Genomic DNA, 12,565 nt, shown 5'->3' on the forward strand with positions numbered 1-12,565 from the left:
CTATGAGTGCAATGGATTTTCCAGCTGCAGTGAACATCTGGAAGAGCCCTTCATCCCACTGAGGGCCAGGAACTCCCCAGCTCCGTCAGCAGGAGCTCTTCTCTTTGCAGCTCACTGGCAAACCAGCTGAGTGAGACGTGCTAGAAGAGTGCTGTAAGAAAACGCACATTTTTGGAGTCACTGTGCTCCAAGATAGGGCATAAGAGGACACTGAGGATCAGGAAGAGGTTTGTGGCAAGGTTGGTAGGAGATGTTTGTCACCTTCTGGGCTCTAGAACAAGCTGGAAGTGTTACATGGGGAGCTGCATAAGTATATGGAAAAATTAATCATGGGTTACTAGTGAGAAACCACATTGGGCTGGGGGGGAAATGACTTGTGCTGTTCTTCCCCAGGCACCACCACAGGAGATGGGTAGGGGACTGGAAGGACCCTCAGTCTGAAACAGCACGTCCATCCTTGAGTTATACTGATCAGTTGCAAGTGCTTCTACTGATCGTTAGAGACCACGTCTCGTAAGAGAAAGATTTTGTGTTATTAGCCCTGTTTGGGTCTGCTTTGCTGCTGAGTTCCCACATGATGTCAGGGCCAGCGGGGTTCCTTTTGACAAACCCCAGAAATTTTGCCTCCCCGAGGAAGGAGGCTAACCCACAGGTCCCCTCCCGTCTGATCCTCCTCCTCCTGCTGCTTTGGGAATCCGACTGAGCTGTGACTCAGAAGACCCAAAAAAGAACCTTTTCTCCCCAGTGTAGTCAGTGGACGGAGCTCTGCACCTACAAAGGATGATTCAGAGCATCTTGGATGTTTGGAAAATCTTCCTAAATTGTCTGAAATCGTAAAGCTTCCTATGGCTGCCTAAATGATCTATGACTTACACTAAAGCATAGGAGGGAGAAATACGGACTGGGTCACTTGGTAGTGACAGAATAAGATGAAAATTTCATGATTCCTCCCTACATAATGTGGAATAACAACTTTCCTGGCTTTTAGAGGGATTTGAATGTATAGAATAACCAAAAGGGATAAAAATTGTAAAGGCAGAAACTACTTCTGTCCTCTCAGGCATTAACGCTGTCACTCAAGCAGGAAGAAACTACCCAGAGTAAAGCGCTTTATAAGAAGAGTGTAATCACATCATCGCAAGCCAGAAGAACTGTGAGAGCTCTAACAAAGCAAAATCCTCTGGTTTGCAGCCAAAGTGCTGCAAAGTAGAGGCTAGGAAGACTTTGTGAGAGGTATGCAGGCTTAGACAGCCAGGAGTTGTATTATGATGCTTGAAAAGCTTTTCGCAACCACCTCTTTCTTTGTCTAGCTCTTAAGCAGTGGCGTAACACCACACTTGTTCCAGCGCTTTGGAACAGCAGCAATGATTTCTTTTTTTTTTTAATTCCTGGACTCTGACATATTCTGGCAATTGTTGGTAAAAAAGCATGACTTCCAGAAAAATGCAGCTCTACAGACTAATTGTTTTTCCATTTGCTTCTCTGCTCGTTGAGATGCACAGCAGCACCCAGACCTGGCTGAGGCTGCAAGCACTTGCGTAGGACAAAGCAGCATTTTTCCTTCCAGCCCATGAAGAAGAAAGCCTTTAGCAACCTGAACTAATCGTAGCTGTCTGGCTTCGTGTAATCTGCCTATTGTACTTCTGCCCATTATCATCCCCATTTGAAATACTGTCTTTCCTAAATAAAAAGTACCGTGTTGCAGTACGTATCATACAGAATGCATACGCATTATGAACTAAACTAAAATTCAAACAAGCTCCAAAGGACTCCTAACGACGACACCTGAAATGCTTTTGAAGACTGTAGCGTAGTGGATTACGTATGTAATGTAATTACATTACATATGTAAATGTAATCCACTGTTCCTGACCCATTTCATTTCTACGCACTGCATATATTAATAGTCTGAATTAAAAGAAACTTTAACTTTCACAGCTGATTCATCTGTCTTCTGTGAATCATTAATATTGCATCTCTTTCTTTTACCAGAAATGGACATCAGGTCTGTCCAACAGACAGCTTAGGTGTGCGTAAGCAAGTTTAGCAGAGCGGGGCAAGTCTGAACCTAAAGTCTGAAACCCATTCAAATATTCCTACTCTCATCCCTGATGGGAAACCCTATTTCATTGGTATTTATGTGCCATCTGTGCAGCCATCCTACATGCTAAAATTGAATAATCTATAACTGCTTCTTCATAAGCTTAAATCCCTAAACGAAATACCAAGGACTGGCTAACTTTTGAAACTGATGATAAAGTAAAAAAAAAATTCCTTTGATAGATCATCAGTTTAAATGCAGGAGAAGCCATTAGAGACCTGAAGTAATTTACTTCCAGGCACCATCATATGGTCTGTCTCTGCGCAGTCCTCCGGGTTAGTTGTCTCCATGAGCACTGTCTATGTGAACAAGTGCTATTAAGAGAGGACAATCCTTCAGAGCAAAGTTTTGGCAACTGAATTTCTTTTCATAAGCACAGTTTTGCCTTGAAATCCTGACACAAACACAACAGCAAAACTCAGGATATCTCCTGAAGAGACCCAATCTCAACGTTGGCTGCTAGTCAATATCTGCAGGAGCAGGCAAAAGATCTGCATGGAAGACATGCGCCATGGAAAAAGTAATACAAGCAACTGAGACCCTTGGACTTTTTACCAGTTCCCCTCCCTTCATAAAAAGGATTGGAAAATAAAAAGGAAAGGCAGAAAGACAAGGATGACAAAAAATACAGAACAGCTGCTGCAGAAGGAGAGATATGACATGAAATGACATGACATGAAATGACATGACATGACATGACGTAATATAATATATAATAAATATAATATAATAAATATAATAATATAGTTTGGAAGAGAGCAAGCTGGTGGGAGAAACAGGCTCATAGGAAAACTCAAGTTGGAAGGGAACTCAGGCCTCTCGTCCAACCTCCAGCTCAAAGCAGGTCAGCTCTGGGGCCAGACCAGGTTGCCCAGGGCTTAATCCATGACGCAGATATGACCGGATGGCGTTTGGAAGGTGACTAGCCCTGGAGTAGTCACTGTTTCTCACTACCCAGCTTGAGAGCTATTCAAATTATCTGATGCAATTTTAAAACAAAAGGGTGACTTTTTCCACACAGCTTATAAAACTACACAACATTTTGCCACGGTATACTGGCAAAGCCTAAAGTATAAATAGATTTCATAATTAGTTAGAATAATGGAAGAAGGGTCATTCATACTACCTGAAGGGAGGTTGTAGTGGAGTGGGAGTCGGCCTCTTCTCCCAGGCAACTAGCAATAGGACAAGAGGACACAGCCTCAAGCTTCACCAGGGGAGGGTCAGGTTGGACATTAGGAAGCATTTCTTCTCAGCAAGGGTCATTAGCTATTGGAAGGGGCTGCCCAGGGAGGTGGTGGAGTCACCATCTCTGGAGGTGTTTAGACTTAGTGCCATGGTCTAGTTGCCATGGTGGTGTCAGGGCAATGGTTGGACTCAATGATCCCAGAGGGCTTTTCCAACCTGGCTGATTCTGTGATTCTGTGATTCTAACCATAAATGGATGCAAGTCAATATGATCACCCTTATACTATGGCGCTTTCATAGTGTATCCCTCAATGTGCCAGCAAAACCAGCCACACAAGTGACAGCAAAACATCAACCCTGGGATGTGAACAAAAGAAAAATCCTGCTAGTAAGAACTGTTGGCATAGATGAAGAACCAGCAAATTTAAGTGTCTGCAACATCAGCTATTCTGTTCTCCTAAAAGCCGTTTCCCAGGCAGAGAAGAGCTAACACCATCACCGTGCCTGCGCTGTGCTGGGGTTTCGTTTTGCAAGGACGATTGTCTACTTGTTTGCAAATGGCCCCTCCCTGGATGAGAACAGCCCCCAGCGCCATACCCCAGGGAAAGTCCATTTTACGCCACCAAGTTATTACAGAACTCACATTAGCTCACACATTAGCTCACAGAGAACTTTAACAAATACATGTTTTTGAGGGTTTAACGTGTTCACAGAAGTATTGTTTATGGTGACAGGCTCTAAAACTGTGCAATAACCTACCAAAGGAAATTTCAGAAATATTCTCATCTGAGTCATCTCCATTGAGGCCATGAAATGGAGAAAGCCTTTGAAATGAATTACTGGTTTCTGGGACAGAAAAAACGACCAACACCCCATCACACACGCACACCAACAGACAAATAAGATCTTTTCCATCACTTACTATTGTTTTTCTGTCGTCACAGCACTGCACTATTGACTCAGTCTTGTTGTATGGCCGAGAGAAAAGAGTGCCACATATGGCACGTCAAAACTCAGCATTTCCAATTTGCAGAGAATTTCAACATTTTCAACTGGCATTCAACTTGGTTTTGTTGCAATTCAAAGAAAAATAGGCTTTCAAGAATTCCCGTAGTGTAGAAATTCTGTAAAAAGTGCTTTCAGAAATACCAACATCAGGAATAATATAAGAAATAATAGTGCCTGGGATCAGTAGCTGTTGAAAGATGCATTTCCCCGTCTTGTTGCTATGGTCATGCAGTAAAGATGCAACTCTACACTCTCTCATAACAAGGCTTGCTACAGAAAAATTACTTAATTTAAATTCCTATTCACATTCATGTGTCCACCTACGACGCACAAGAACAAAGCAAGATTCAGGAAGCTGTTCTGCCATTGATCAAGAAACTGTATATTCTTACATACAATTTAACGTTACACAGTATCTGTATCTCACAGATCTCCTGGTTAGAATATATTTCAAATTTTCAAAGGTACTGAGCCATCTTCTAACAGCCCCTCACCCTCACAGATATCAATAGGTAAACAAAAATGTCCAATTCCCAGTATTTACATGGATAACTGTGCACATGGAAATTAATTCAATTTTCTGTATCTGAGAAGCTGAAAAAAGTGCCTAGAAGTATATGAAAACATATGAATTATCCATATTTGGAGTACATGGTGTACTCCAAAACCCTAGGAAGTGAAATAAAATGTTTATAGGAACTTACTCCCCCAAGAGATAGAAGGTAACAGAGCACAGAAAATCCTTTAATCCTTTAATCTGTTCAATGCTCGAGCACACCCTTCTTGAATATACCTTCTTTCAATACAATGGAAATAAAATTATCACACACCAAGTAGCAGCACAGGACTGTTTACCTTGAAAAGGAACTTTGCAAAGCCATGAACTATTATCTTCTGTTCTCCTCATATTTTTGGCACTTATCTAATGACTCACAGATTATGTATGTAAACATAGATTAATCCGTTATACCAGAGTGTATGCAAATAATGTCTCTTTTTCTCTAATTTGCCATTAAACACAGCATATAAAGGTCACCATGGACCTAGAAAAAATGTCCAGGGATCTGCCCAGGCCTGCAGAATATCAACAGCATCATGTAATCATATCAGAGTTAAACTCTACCTTCTAGAATAAACACTTTTTAAAACTTCTTTTTCACGTGTAAGCAAAGTTTCCTATGTTTCTTCACTTCTGTAAACATTAATGGCAGCTATAAATACTCTCTCCTGGCAACTCATGATTCAGTAGCACTACTTACAAGTGAACACTCATCCAAATATCATCTTGAATATTTGACAGGGTTAATAGCTAGGTAAGAAGCTGAAGACGCTCTGCTTTCCTAGTACAACGAGAAAACAGAAATTCAAGAGTCACAATGTGCTTTTAGATCTAAACACAAAAGGAAATCTCTGCATTTACACTTTTTCTCTCTTCAAAACTGAAAGCAACTTCTCATAAAAATAGGAATTGTGGTTTGGGGATGCGGTAATCCACGGCAGCTTTGTCTAGACTGAGCTCCAGACCGAGAAGGCAGTGTACAGAGCTGGGAGCAGGGATAGGCTACAAGGGAGGGACTTGGAAACATGGCCCAGGCGTGCAGGGATGGCATCAGGAAGGCCACAGCCCATCTCAAGCTGAGACTTGCAAGGGATGTCAAGGGCACTGAGAAGAGTTTCTACACCTACATAGGTAGTAAAAGGCTGAACAATGAAAATGTGGGTCTGCTGCTGAGTGGGACAGATGATTCAGTGGCACTTGATGCAGATGGGGATGAGGTACTCAATGCCTCCTTTGTCTCACTGTTCACCAGGAAGGTCTCCCAGGCTCCTGAGCTTAGAGACAGGGTTCAAGGAGGAGAGCATCTACCAGTGATGGAAAAGAATCAAGTCAGGGTCTCTTGAGAAACCTTAGCCCATACAAGTCCATGGGACCTGATGGGTGGCATCCACTGGTGCTGAGAGTGCTGGCTGATGTCCTTGCAAGACCAGTCTATCATCTTTGAAAGATCATGGAGATTAGGAAAGGACTCAGATGACAGAAAAGCTCAATGTTGCTCCCAGTGTATGTTATACCCATCTGCAAAAACAGAAAAGAGGATGGGGAAAGTAAAGGCCAGTCATCCTCTCTTCAGTCCCTGCAAAGCCACGGAAGGAGCCTCTTGAAGCACATTTCTGAACGTGTCGGGGAGAACAAGGTGACTGGGAACAATATGGCCTGACCAAGGATGAGTTATGTCTGACCAACCTGGTTGCCTCCTATAGTGAAATGCTTACATCTGTGAATACAGGGAGGGCCGTGAACACTCTTCTGTCTTAAAGGCTCCTGCGGTGCGGTACCACAGGGGTCTGTCCTGGGACCTGTCGTCTTTAATATCTGTTTCAGTGGCCTGAAAGAGGAGACAGAGCACTCAGCTCACAGAGCCTGTGGATGAGAAAATGGAGACAAGCCCTTCAACAGTGGCACATGGCAGGAAGAAGAACACATGTTTAGACTGGATTTAAGGAGAAATTTTTGACTATGCAAACAGTCAAGTATGGAAGCAAGTTGCCCAGAGTGGCTGTGCCACCACCATCCTTGAAGGTTTTCAAGACCAGAGTGGATAACTCCCTGTGTAATCTGCTTTTAATTTAATGTTGACCCATACTGTGAGCAAGAGAGACCTCCCAAGGCCCTTACACCTGGAGTGGTTCTGTGAATTACTGAGGATTCAACAGTATTTGTGACCAAAACAAGCAAAAGTGATGGATTTTACCTGCAACATCTTCCAGTGCTTGAACTATGAAGGTTTCTACTGTGGTAGAAAAACAACTGTGAGTACCAAAGAAGAAATACTAGACTTCATTTTCATGAAGAGACTACTCAACTCTTTGAAAGTCAATTTTACTTCAGGTTTCAGCCAGTATTAGTTAAATATACTTCATAAGGAAATTGTTGGGTTTTCGTAAGGTTCCAATTGCAGAAGCAAAACTCACTGTTACTTGTAATTGATTTATTTTTTTAAATAAATTAAAAAAAAAAGAATGCATTCAGATAGAAGCATCCCTAGGCTTTGGAAGTTAGTAAAAGGAAGTATTTTGTTGGGCTGTAATCAGTAATTTAATGAGTTTTATTAGGGAAATCTTAATTACAAAATAGTGCAGAAAGGTTGGCCGTTCCGCCAATAATAGCTGACACAAAAAAATGAAGAGGAATAAAAGCAGGAAAAGAAAAAATGCAAAGCATTTTGCAGTGCACAGCATCCACTGAACAAATAGCACTGGCCAAAGCTCTGACAGTACAAAGCTGAAGAAACAGTGTGAGCAGTTTAGGACACTACAAAGAATATTTCACTTCCATGGATCTGCCTTTCCAGCTCTTCCACCAGCAGAAGACCCATTGTGCTCAAGAGAATTTTTGTTTGCTTACATATGCTATAATTAGGCACAAAGATTTAAGTAGTTTCCAGTACTTCCATCATTCTAACAGAAATCTTTGCAGAAGATCAATTTGCTAGAGGGCCATTGAAGAAGCTTTAAGTGGCACTGAAGTGTCATTGACAACTTGGCTAACAACATGCCAGCTTGAGAGCTATTTGTTCATTATAGCACTTTTTAAAAATTGTGCTATTTTAGCTGAGATACAGCTGGGAATGAAACTAATTATTTTGGGTGGAGAATAAATGGTACCAGCTAAGACATCTTCCTTACCTGAGTTGATCTGAAAAAGTTTACAGCCCAAGAGTAAGCCTGACTACCTCATATATCTAAAATAATCTGAAATATAAAATCTAGCTAGATTTAGGGGCAGCCACGTGGAGTCTGAACAAGCAAAAAAATCCATTCAAGGGTGGCAGCAAGGGCAGCAGAGCATCCCCACTGACTAGGGTGCTATCCCACCATACCTGAGCAGGTTGAGCAGAGCATGTCTAGTGACCAGGGTCATGCACGGCCTCAAGATCACCAGACAAGTCCGTAGAGATGGGGAAGGCTGGGACAAGCCCGTGGTGCTGATCAGGGCGGTCCTTGTAGAACCAGGGGCAGGGGCCGGAGCTGAAGTCAAGCTCCCTAGCAGAGGTGGAGGAACCTCCCACTTCTCCCAGCTTTCTCCCACAGCTGCCGTCACCATGGTCTGGTCCATATGGCTGCACTGTATCAGAGCTGACCCCAGCATGGGCAGCCTGACACTTGAATGGGGGAAACATTTCACTCAAGACCCTGAAAACTGAACCTGCCCATGTTGATCCTGGGAATTGTGAAAGTTACTCCTTTTCATTTTAAAGAACAAAAAGTCCTGAGACTGAAATTAAAGATTTCCGGTCCAAAGTGTTCCAATCAAACTCAGTCATGCTGATGTTAAACCTGAAAAATGCTTTTCAGATTGACCTGAAACTTTTTCCAGCTTTTAAGAAATCCATACATCTCACAGCTATGCTGATAAACACGTTCCCAGTGGCAACATCCTGAGGACTCTGAAACACCTGCATTAGCAAAGCTGCCCAGCAGTCCTTTCTTAAATGTCACTCCAATTCAAACAGACTAACTAATTTAAAGAAAATACAGTCTTATTCTTGGCTGTGCAATTTTAAATATATAGTTCAAGTGACTTAGTTGATTTTAAAAAAGGATTCAAACAGACCAGAAACTTCACCAACTCTTTCACAATTTGCTTAAGCAATATGTCAGCATTAAAAAAAGTTGCAATCAGAAGAATGAACTTTAATTTTGTCGCCTTGAGCGGTATTTCACAATGCGTTTCACTCTGTAACACTTCCTGTTACAGTAGCTAGTGTAAATCACCTCAATTTTGTTTATACTGTGCATAACCAACATTTTTCATACATCATAATTCTACAAATGGCATTGAAAAATCTTCTTGAAAAGAAGCTCATAAAAAAAAGAATATTGTCTCAAGAAGGAAGAGTTCAGCCCGCAGGTCCTATTGCCTGACACCGAGAGGAAAGCCCACATCCACAAAGCAGATGCCAACACGCTTCTCACCTCTCCTACCAACCATCGGTGCACTCACCAGGACCTGGCTCTGGGATTATCTTGGGGGGGTTTCTTCATATTGCTGTACAAAACACATCACAGAACATTTTAGTACATAGTTTTAGTTTCCTAAGAATCTACTTAATCTACTTAAGAGACCAGCAGAACAACGAGAATGGATTTGGGGCCAAAACATCTTACATCCCGAATCTGAGCAAGGATTATCAGCAAAGGAATTGATTTTAGAAACAGATGTTACAATGTCAATTTGGACAGGACTGACTGACCCTCAGCCGTCATTCTGGGCAGGAGAAAGGTGCAACATGCCACACTTGCTCACATTGCCCAGGGAGGTTGTGACATCTCCATCCTTGGAGGTTTTCAAGACCCAGCTGAATCAAACCCTGAGCAACCTGGTCTGGCCTCAGAGCTGACCTGCTCTGAGTGGGAGGTTGGACAGGGACCTCCTGAGGTCACTTCCAGCTTGACTTATCCTGTGACCATATGTCACAGAAATGGTACTTTCTGCATACATCAGTCAGCAAACATAGTATGTCACTGATCTTTGACTCTGTTTTTAAGACTTCCTGCACTTATGCAAAGATGCTTCACTGCAGGAGATAAGATCCATGAGATCTAGTAGGATCATCAAGCTGACCACATGAACAGTTTCCTCACACTTACACAACCGGTGACTTAGCAAAGAATTACGCACTATAAATTCTTTCATCTTCATCAATGACAAGCCAGTATTCTTGGATTTACTGTATTTTTCACATGACAAAATGTAGTCACTGTTTAGATGTGTTAACCTATGCCGCAATACTAAGTCCATTACTCTTGGTCATGCAGTTATTAGCGTTGTGTTAATTGTGCATCCATTTTCATTGCAATTCTGAAAAACAAATAGCTGTATAAAGGTCAGGTCGTGTTTTGGAGCAGGAGACAGCTCTGATCCAAACAGTGACACTTGTTTCCGTTGTTATAACTATCTTTGTACAGAAATGTGATTTGGGGAAGCCTTTAAAGATCATGGAGAAAAAGAAATACTGAAATTGCAACCCAAAGAATTCCTCTGGTCTCTGAGAGCCAAAAGAGCAGCCCCATGTTGACCATTGCAAAATGTCCATCTACCTTCACAGGGGCAACACCATGATGAGCAACTGTGCAAGATCCTTCACCCACCTCAGGGTTAGCACTCAGCCCTAAACCCGTGCAGAAATTCTCAATATTCAACATTATTGTTGGAGTCTGTGGGCATTTTTGCGAAGGTATTAAATTCCTCCTCACTGAGGCTCACTATTTCATTGCAAATAGCAAACTCATTCTCCCCATTTGAAGTGAGCAGAGGAGAGACAACCATGACATCTCTTACGCAGAATGATCACCAAAACAGAGGAGAGCTGCTGAGTGACAGTTTATGCATACACACCACAAAAAGATTAGATATGCCAGTATTACAACAGACGCATTTGCTTTGGCTGAGAGTAGCTACACTTAATTGTTTTGATTTTATGATCTGTTGCATTTTACAGCTTAGGAGTTTCTTGTTCTCACTAAGTCCTATTATAATTTCAAGGATGCTCTGCTCCCTTAGCCCTCATGATTTGATGATAGACATTAGCTTTACAATAGCTAAATCCGTGGATAGAAAAAAAACGTTTTAGTTCAATGCTTGAGAAATCAAGATTTGTTGCATACCATGCTGTACTCTGGCACGTGCATGTAGGTCCCCAACAGCGGCATTGCAACTGCCAGAGAGGGGAGGAATTGCAGTCTCTGGGTTCCTGCAGCCAACGTCTGTGTAGAAAGCATGTGTGTGTGTGCATGTGATCCACCTCAGCAGCCAAGAGCGGGGCATTTTTGGCTAACACAAACAAAAACCTGCAGAAATCTGTCCTAAAGAGTGACATTTGTGGATGGCTGAGACATCAGGTTGGCTCTGACAGGCTGTGAGAAAGAGGCAGCGCTCTGCTTCCTCTCAGCTACGTTTTAGCATCCATGTGTAGTGGTGATGGTCAGTCCTCATCTTTGCTCAGAGGAAATGCAAGGCCATTAAGGCATAGCTCGGATACAAGAACAGAGGGGAAAGTTTGCCACGGTGCCACACAGAGCTATATTTCATAGAATCATAGAATCACAGACTGGTTTGTGTTGGAAGGGACCTTAAAGATCATCTAGTTCCAACCCCCCTGCCATGGGAAGGGACACCTTCCAGTAGACCAGGTTGCTCAAAGCCTCATCCAACCTGGCCTTGAACACTGCCAGGGAGGGGGCATCCACCTCCCCCATGCACCTCACACACTAGGGCAAAGAGGACTGGTTAAAATTTCAGATGGGAACATGGCAGCTAGCACAGGGCTGGTCAGGTGTGCTGTGGTTTGGGGGAAAAGAGGAAAATAGCACCAACATGCAAGCTTTGACAAGACAATGCACAGCTTTTACGAGAGGAGCATGAGCTGAAATAAGTGTTTGCTCTCACTGAGCTCCATCACCCACTGCAAACACATTTTGAAAGGCAGGATGCCCATACTACACCCAAAAGTACCACTGAGGCCCAGGAACTCTTGCATCCTTTTTCTTTGCTATGAAAAGCTCCCTTCATCGAGATCACAGGCTTAAAACAGACAGACCAGAGCAGCAGAACTTGATGAAACTTGATTCCAGCCCCACCAAGGCTCACGAGCAGTCGTATCAAGCCCACATGGGGTGGTTATCAAGCTCAAGTTACTCAAGAGAACAAGCTATTTAATTATGCTGGTTGCATCATATCCCTCACTCTGCCCTCCCTCTCAGATCCTTTCTAATAAAGTGCTGGAAGTATTTTCTTGTTGATGAACACGCTGTTCCGAACCCTGCCATTGCACTTATTTTGCTTTTCAGAGTTTTTGATAAGATACATGGAAGTGTTTCATAAAACCCAAACCTTCTAATAGGTCCTTAGTATTATCCGGTAAAGTTAGTGGATAAGTTTGTTCCTAGAGGCAAGGCACAGGACATTTAAGGCTATCCTTCCCTAATATCTCTATTTCAATCAAGTTATTCACATCATTAAATGTTGAACTTGCACAGCAAGTTCTGTGCAGAAGTAAAAGTGCAGTAAACCACTTCCTCTCTCTCTGTCCTTAACCGGAGCAGAAAGTGTGGAGCAATGCAAGTTATTTAGACCTTTTCAGCAATTTCTGTATGTTTGCTGGTGCTTGACAATCAAATACGTTAATGTTTGACCAAGGCTATCACAGAATCACAGAATCAATCAGGTTGAAAGAGGCCTCTGGGATCATCGAGTCCAACCATTGC

The sequence above is a fragment of the Nyctibius grandis genome, chromosome 21 (genome assembly GCF_013368605.1).
Source record: "Nyctibius grandis isolate bNycGra1 chromosome 21, bNycGra1.pri, whole genome shotgun sequence".
Taxonomy (NCBI): domain Eukaryota; kingdom Metazoa; phylum Chordata; class Aves; order Nyctibiiformes; family Nyctibiidae; genus Nyctibius; species Nyctibius grandis.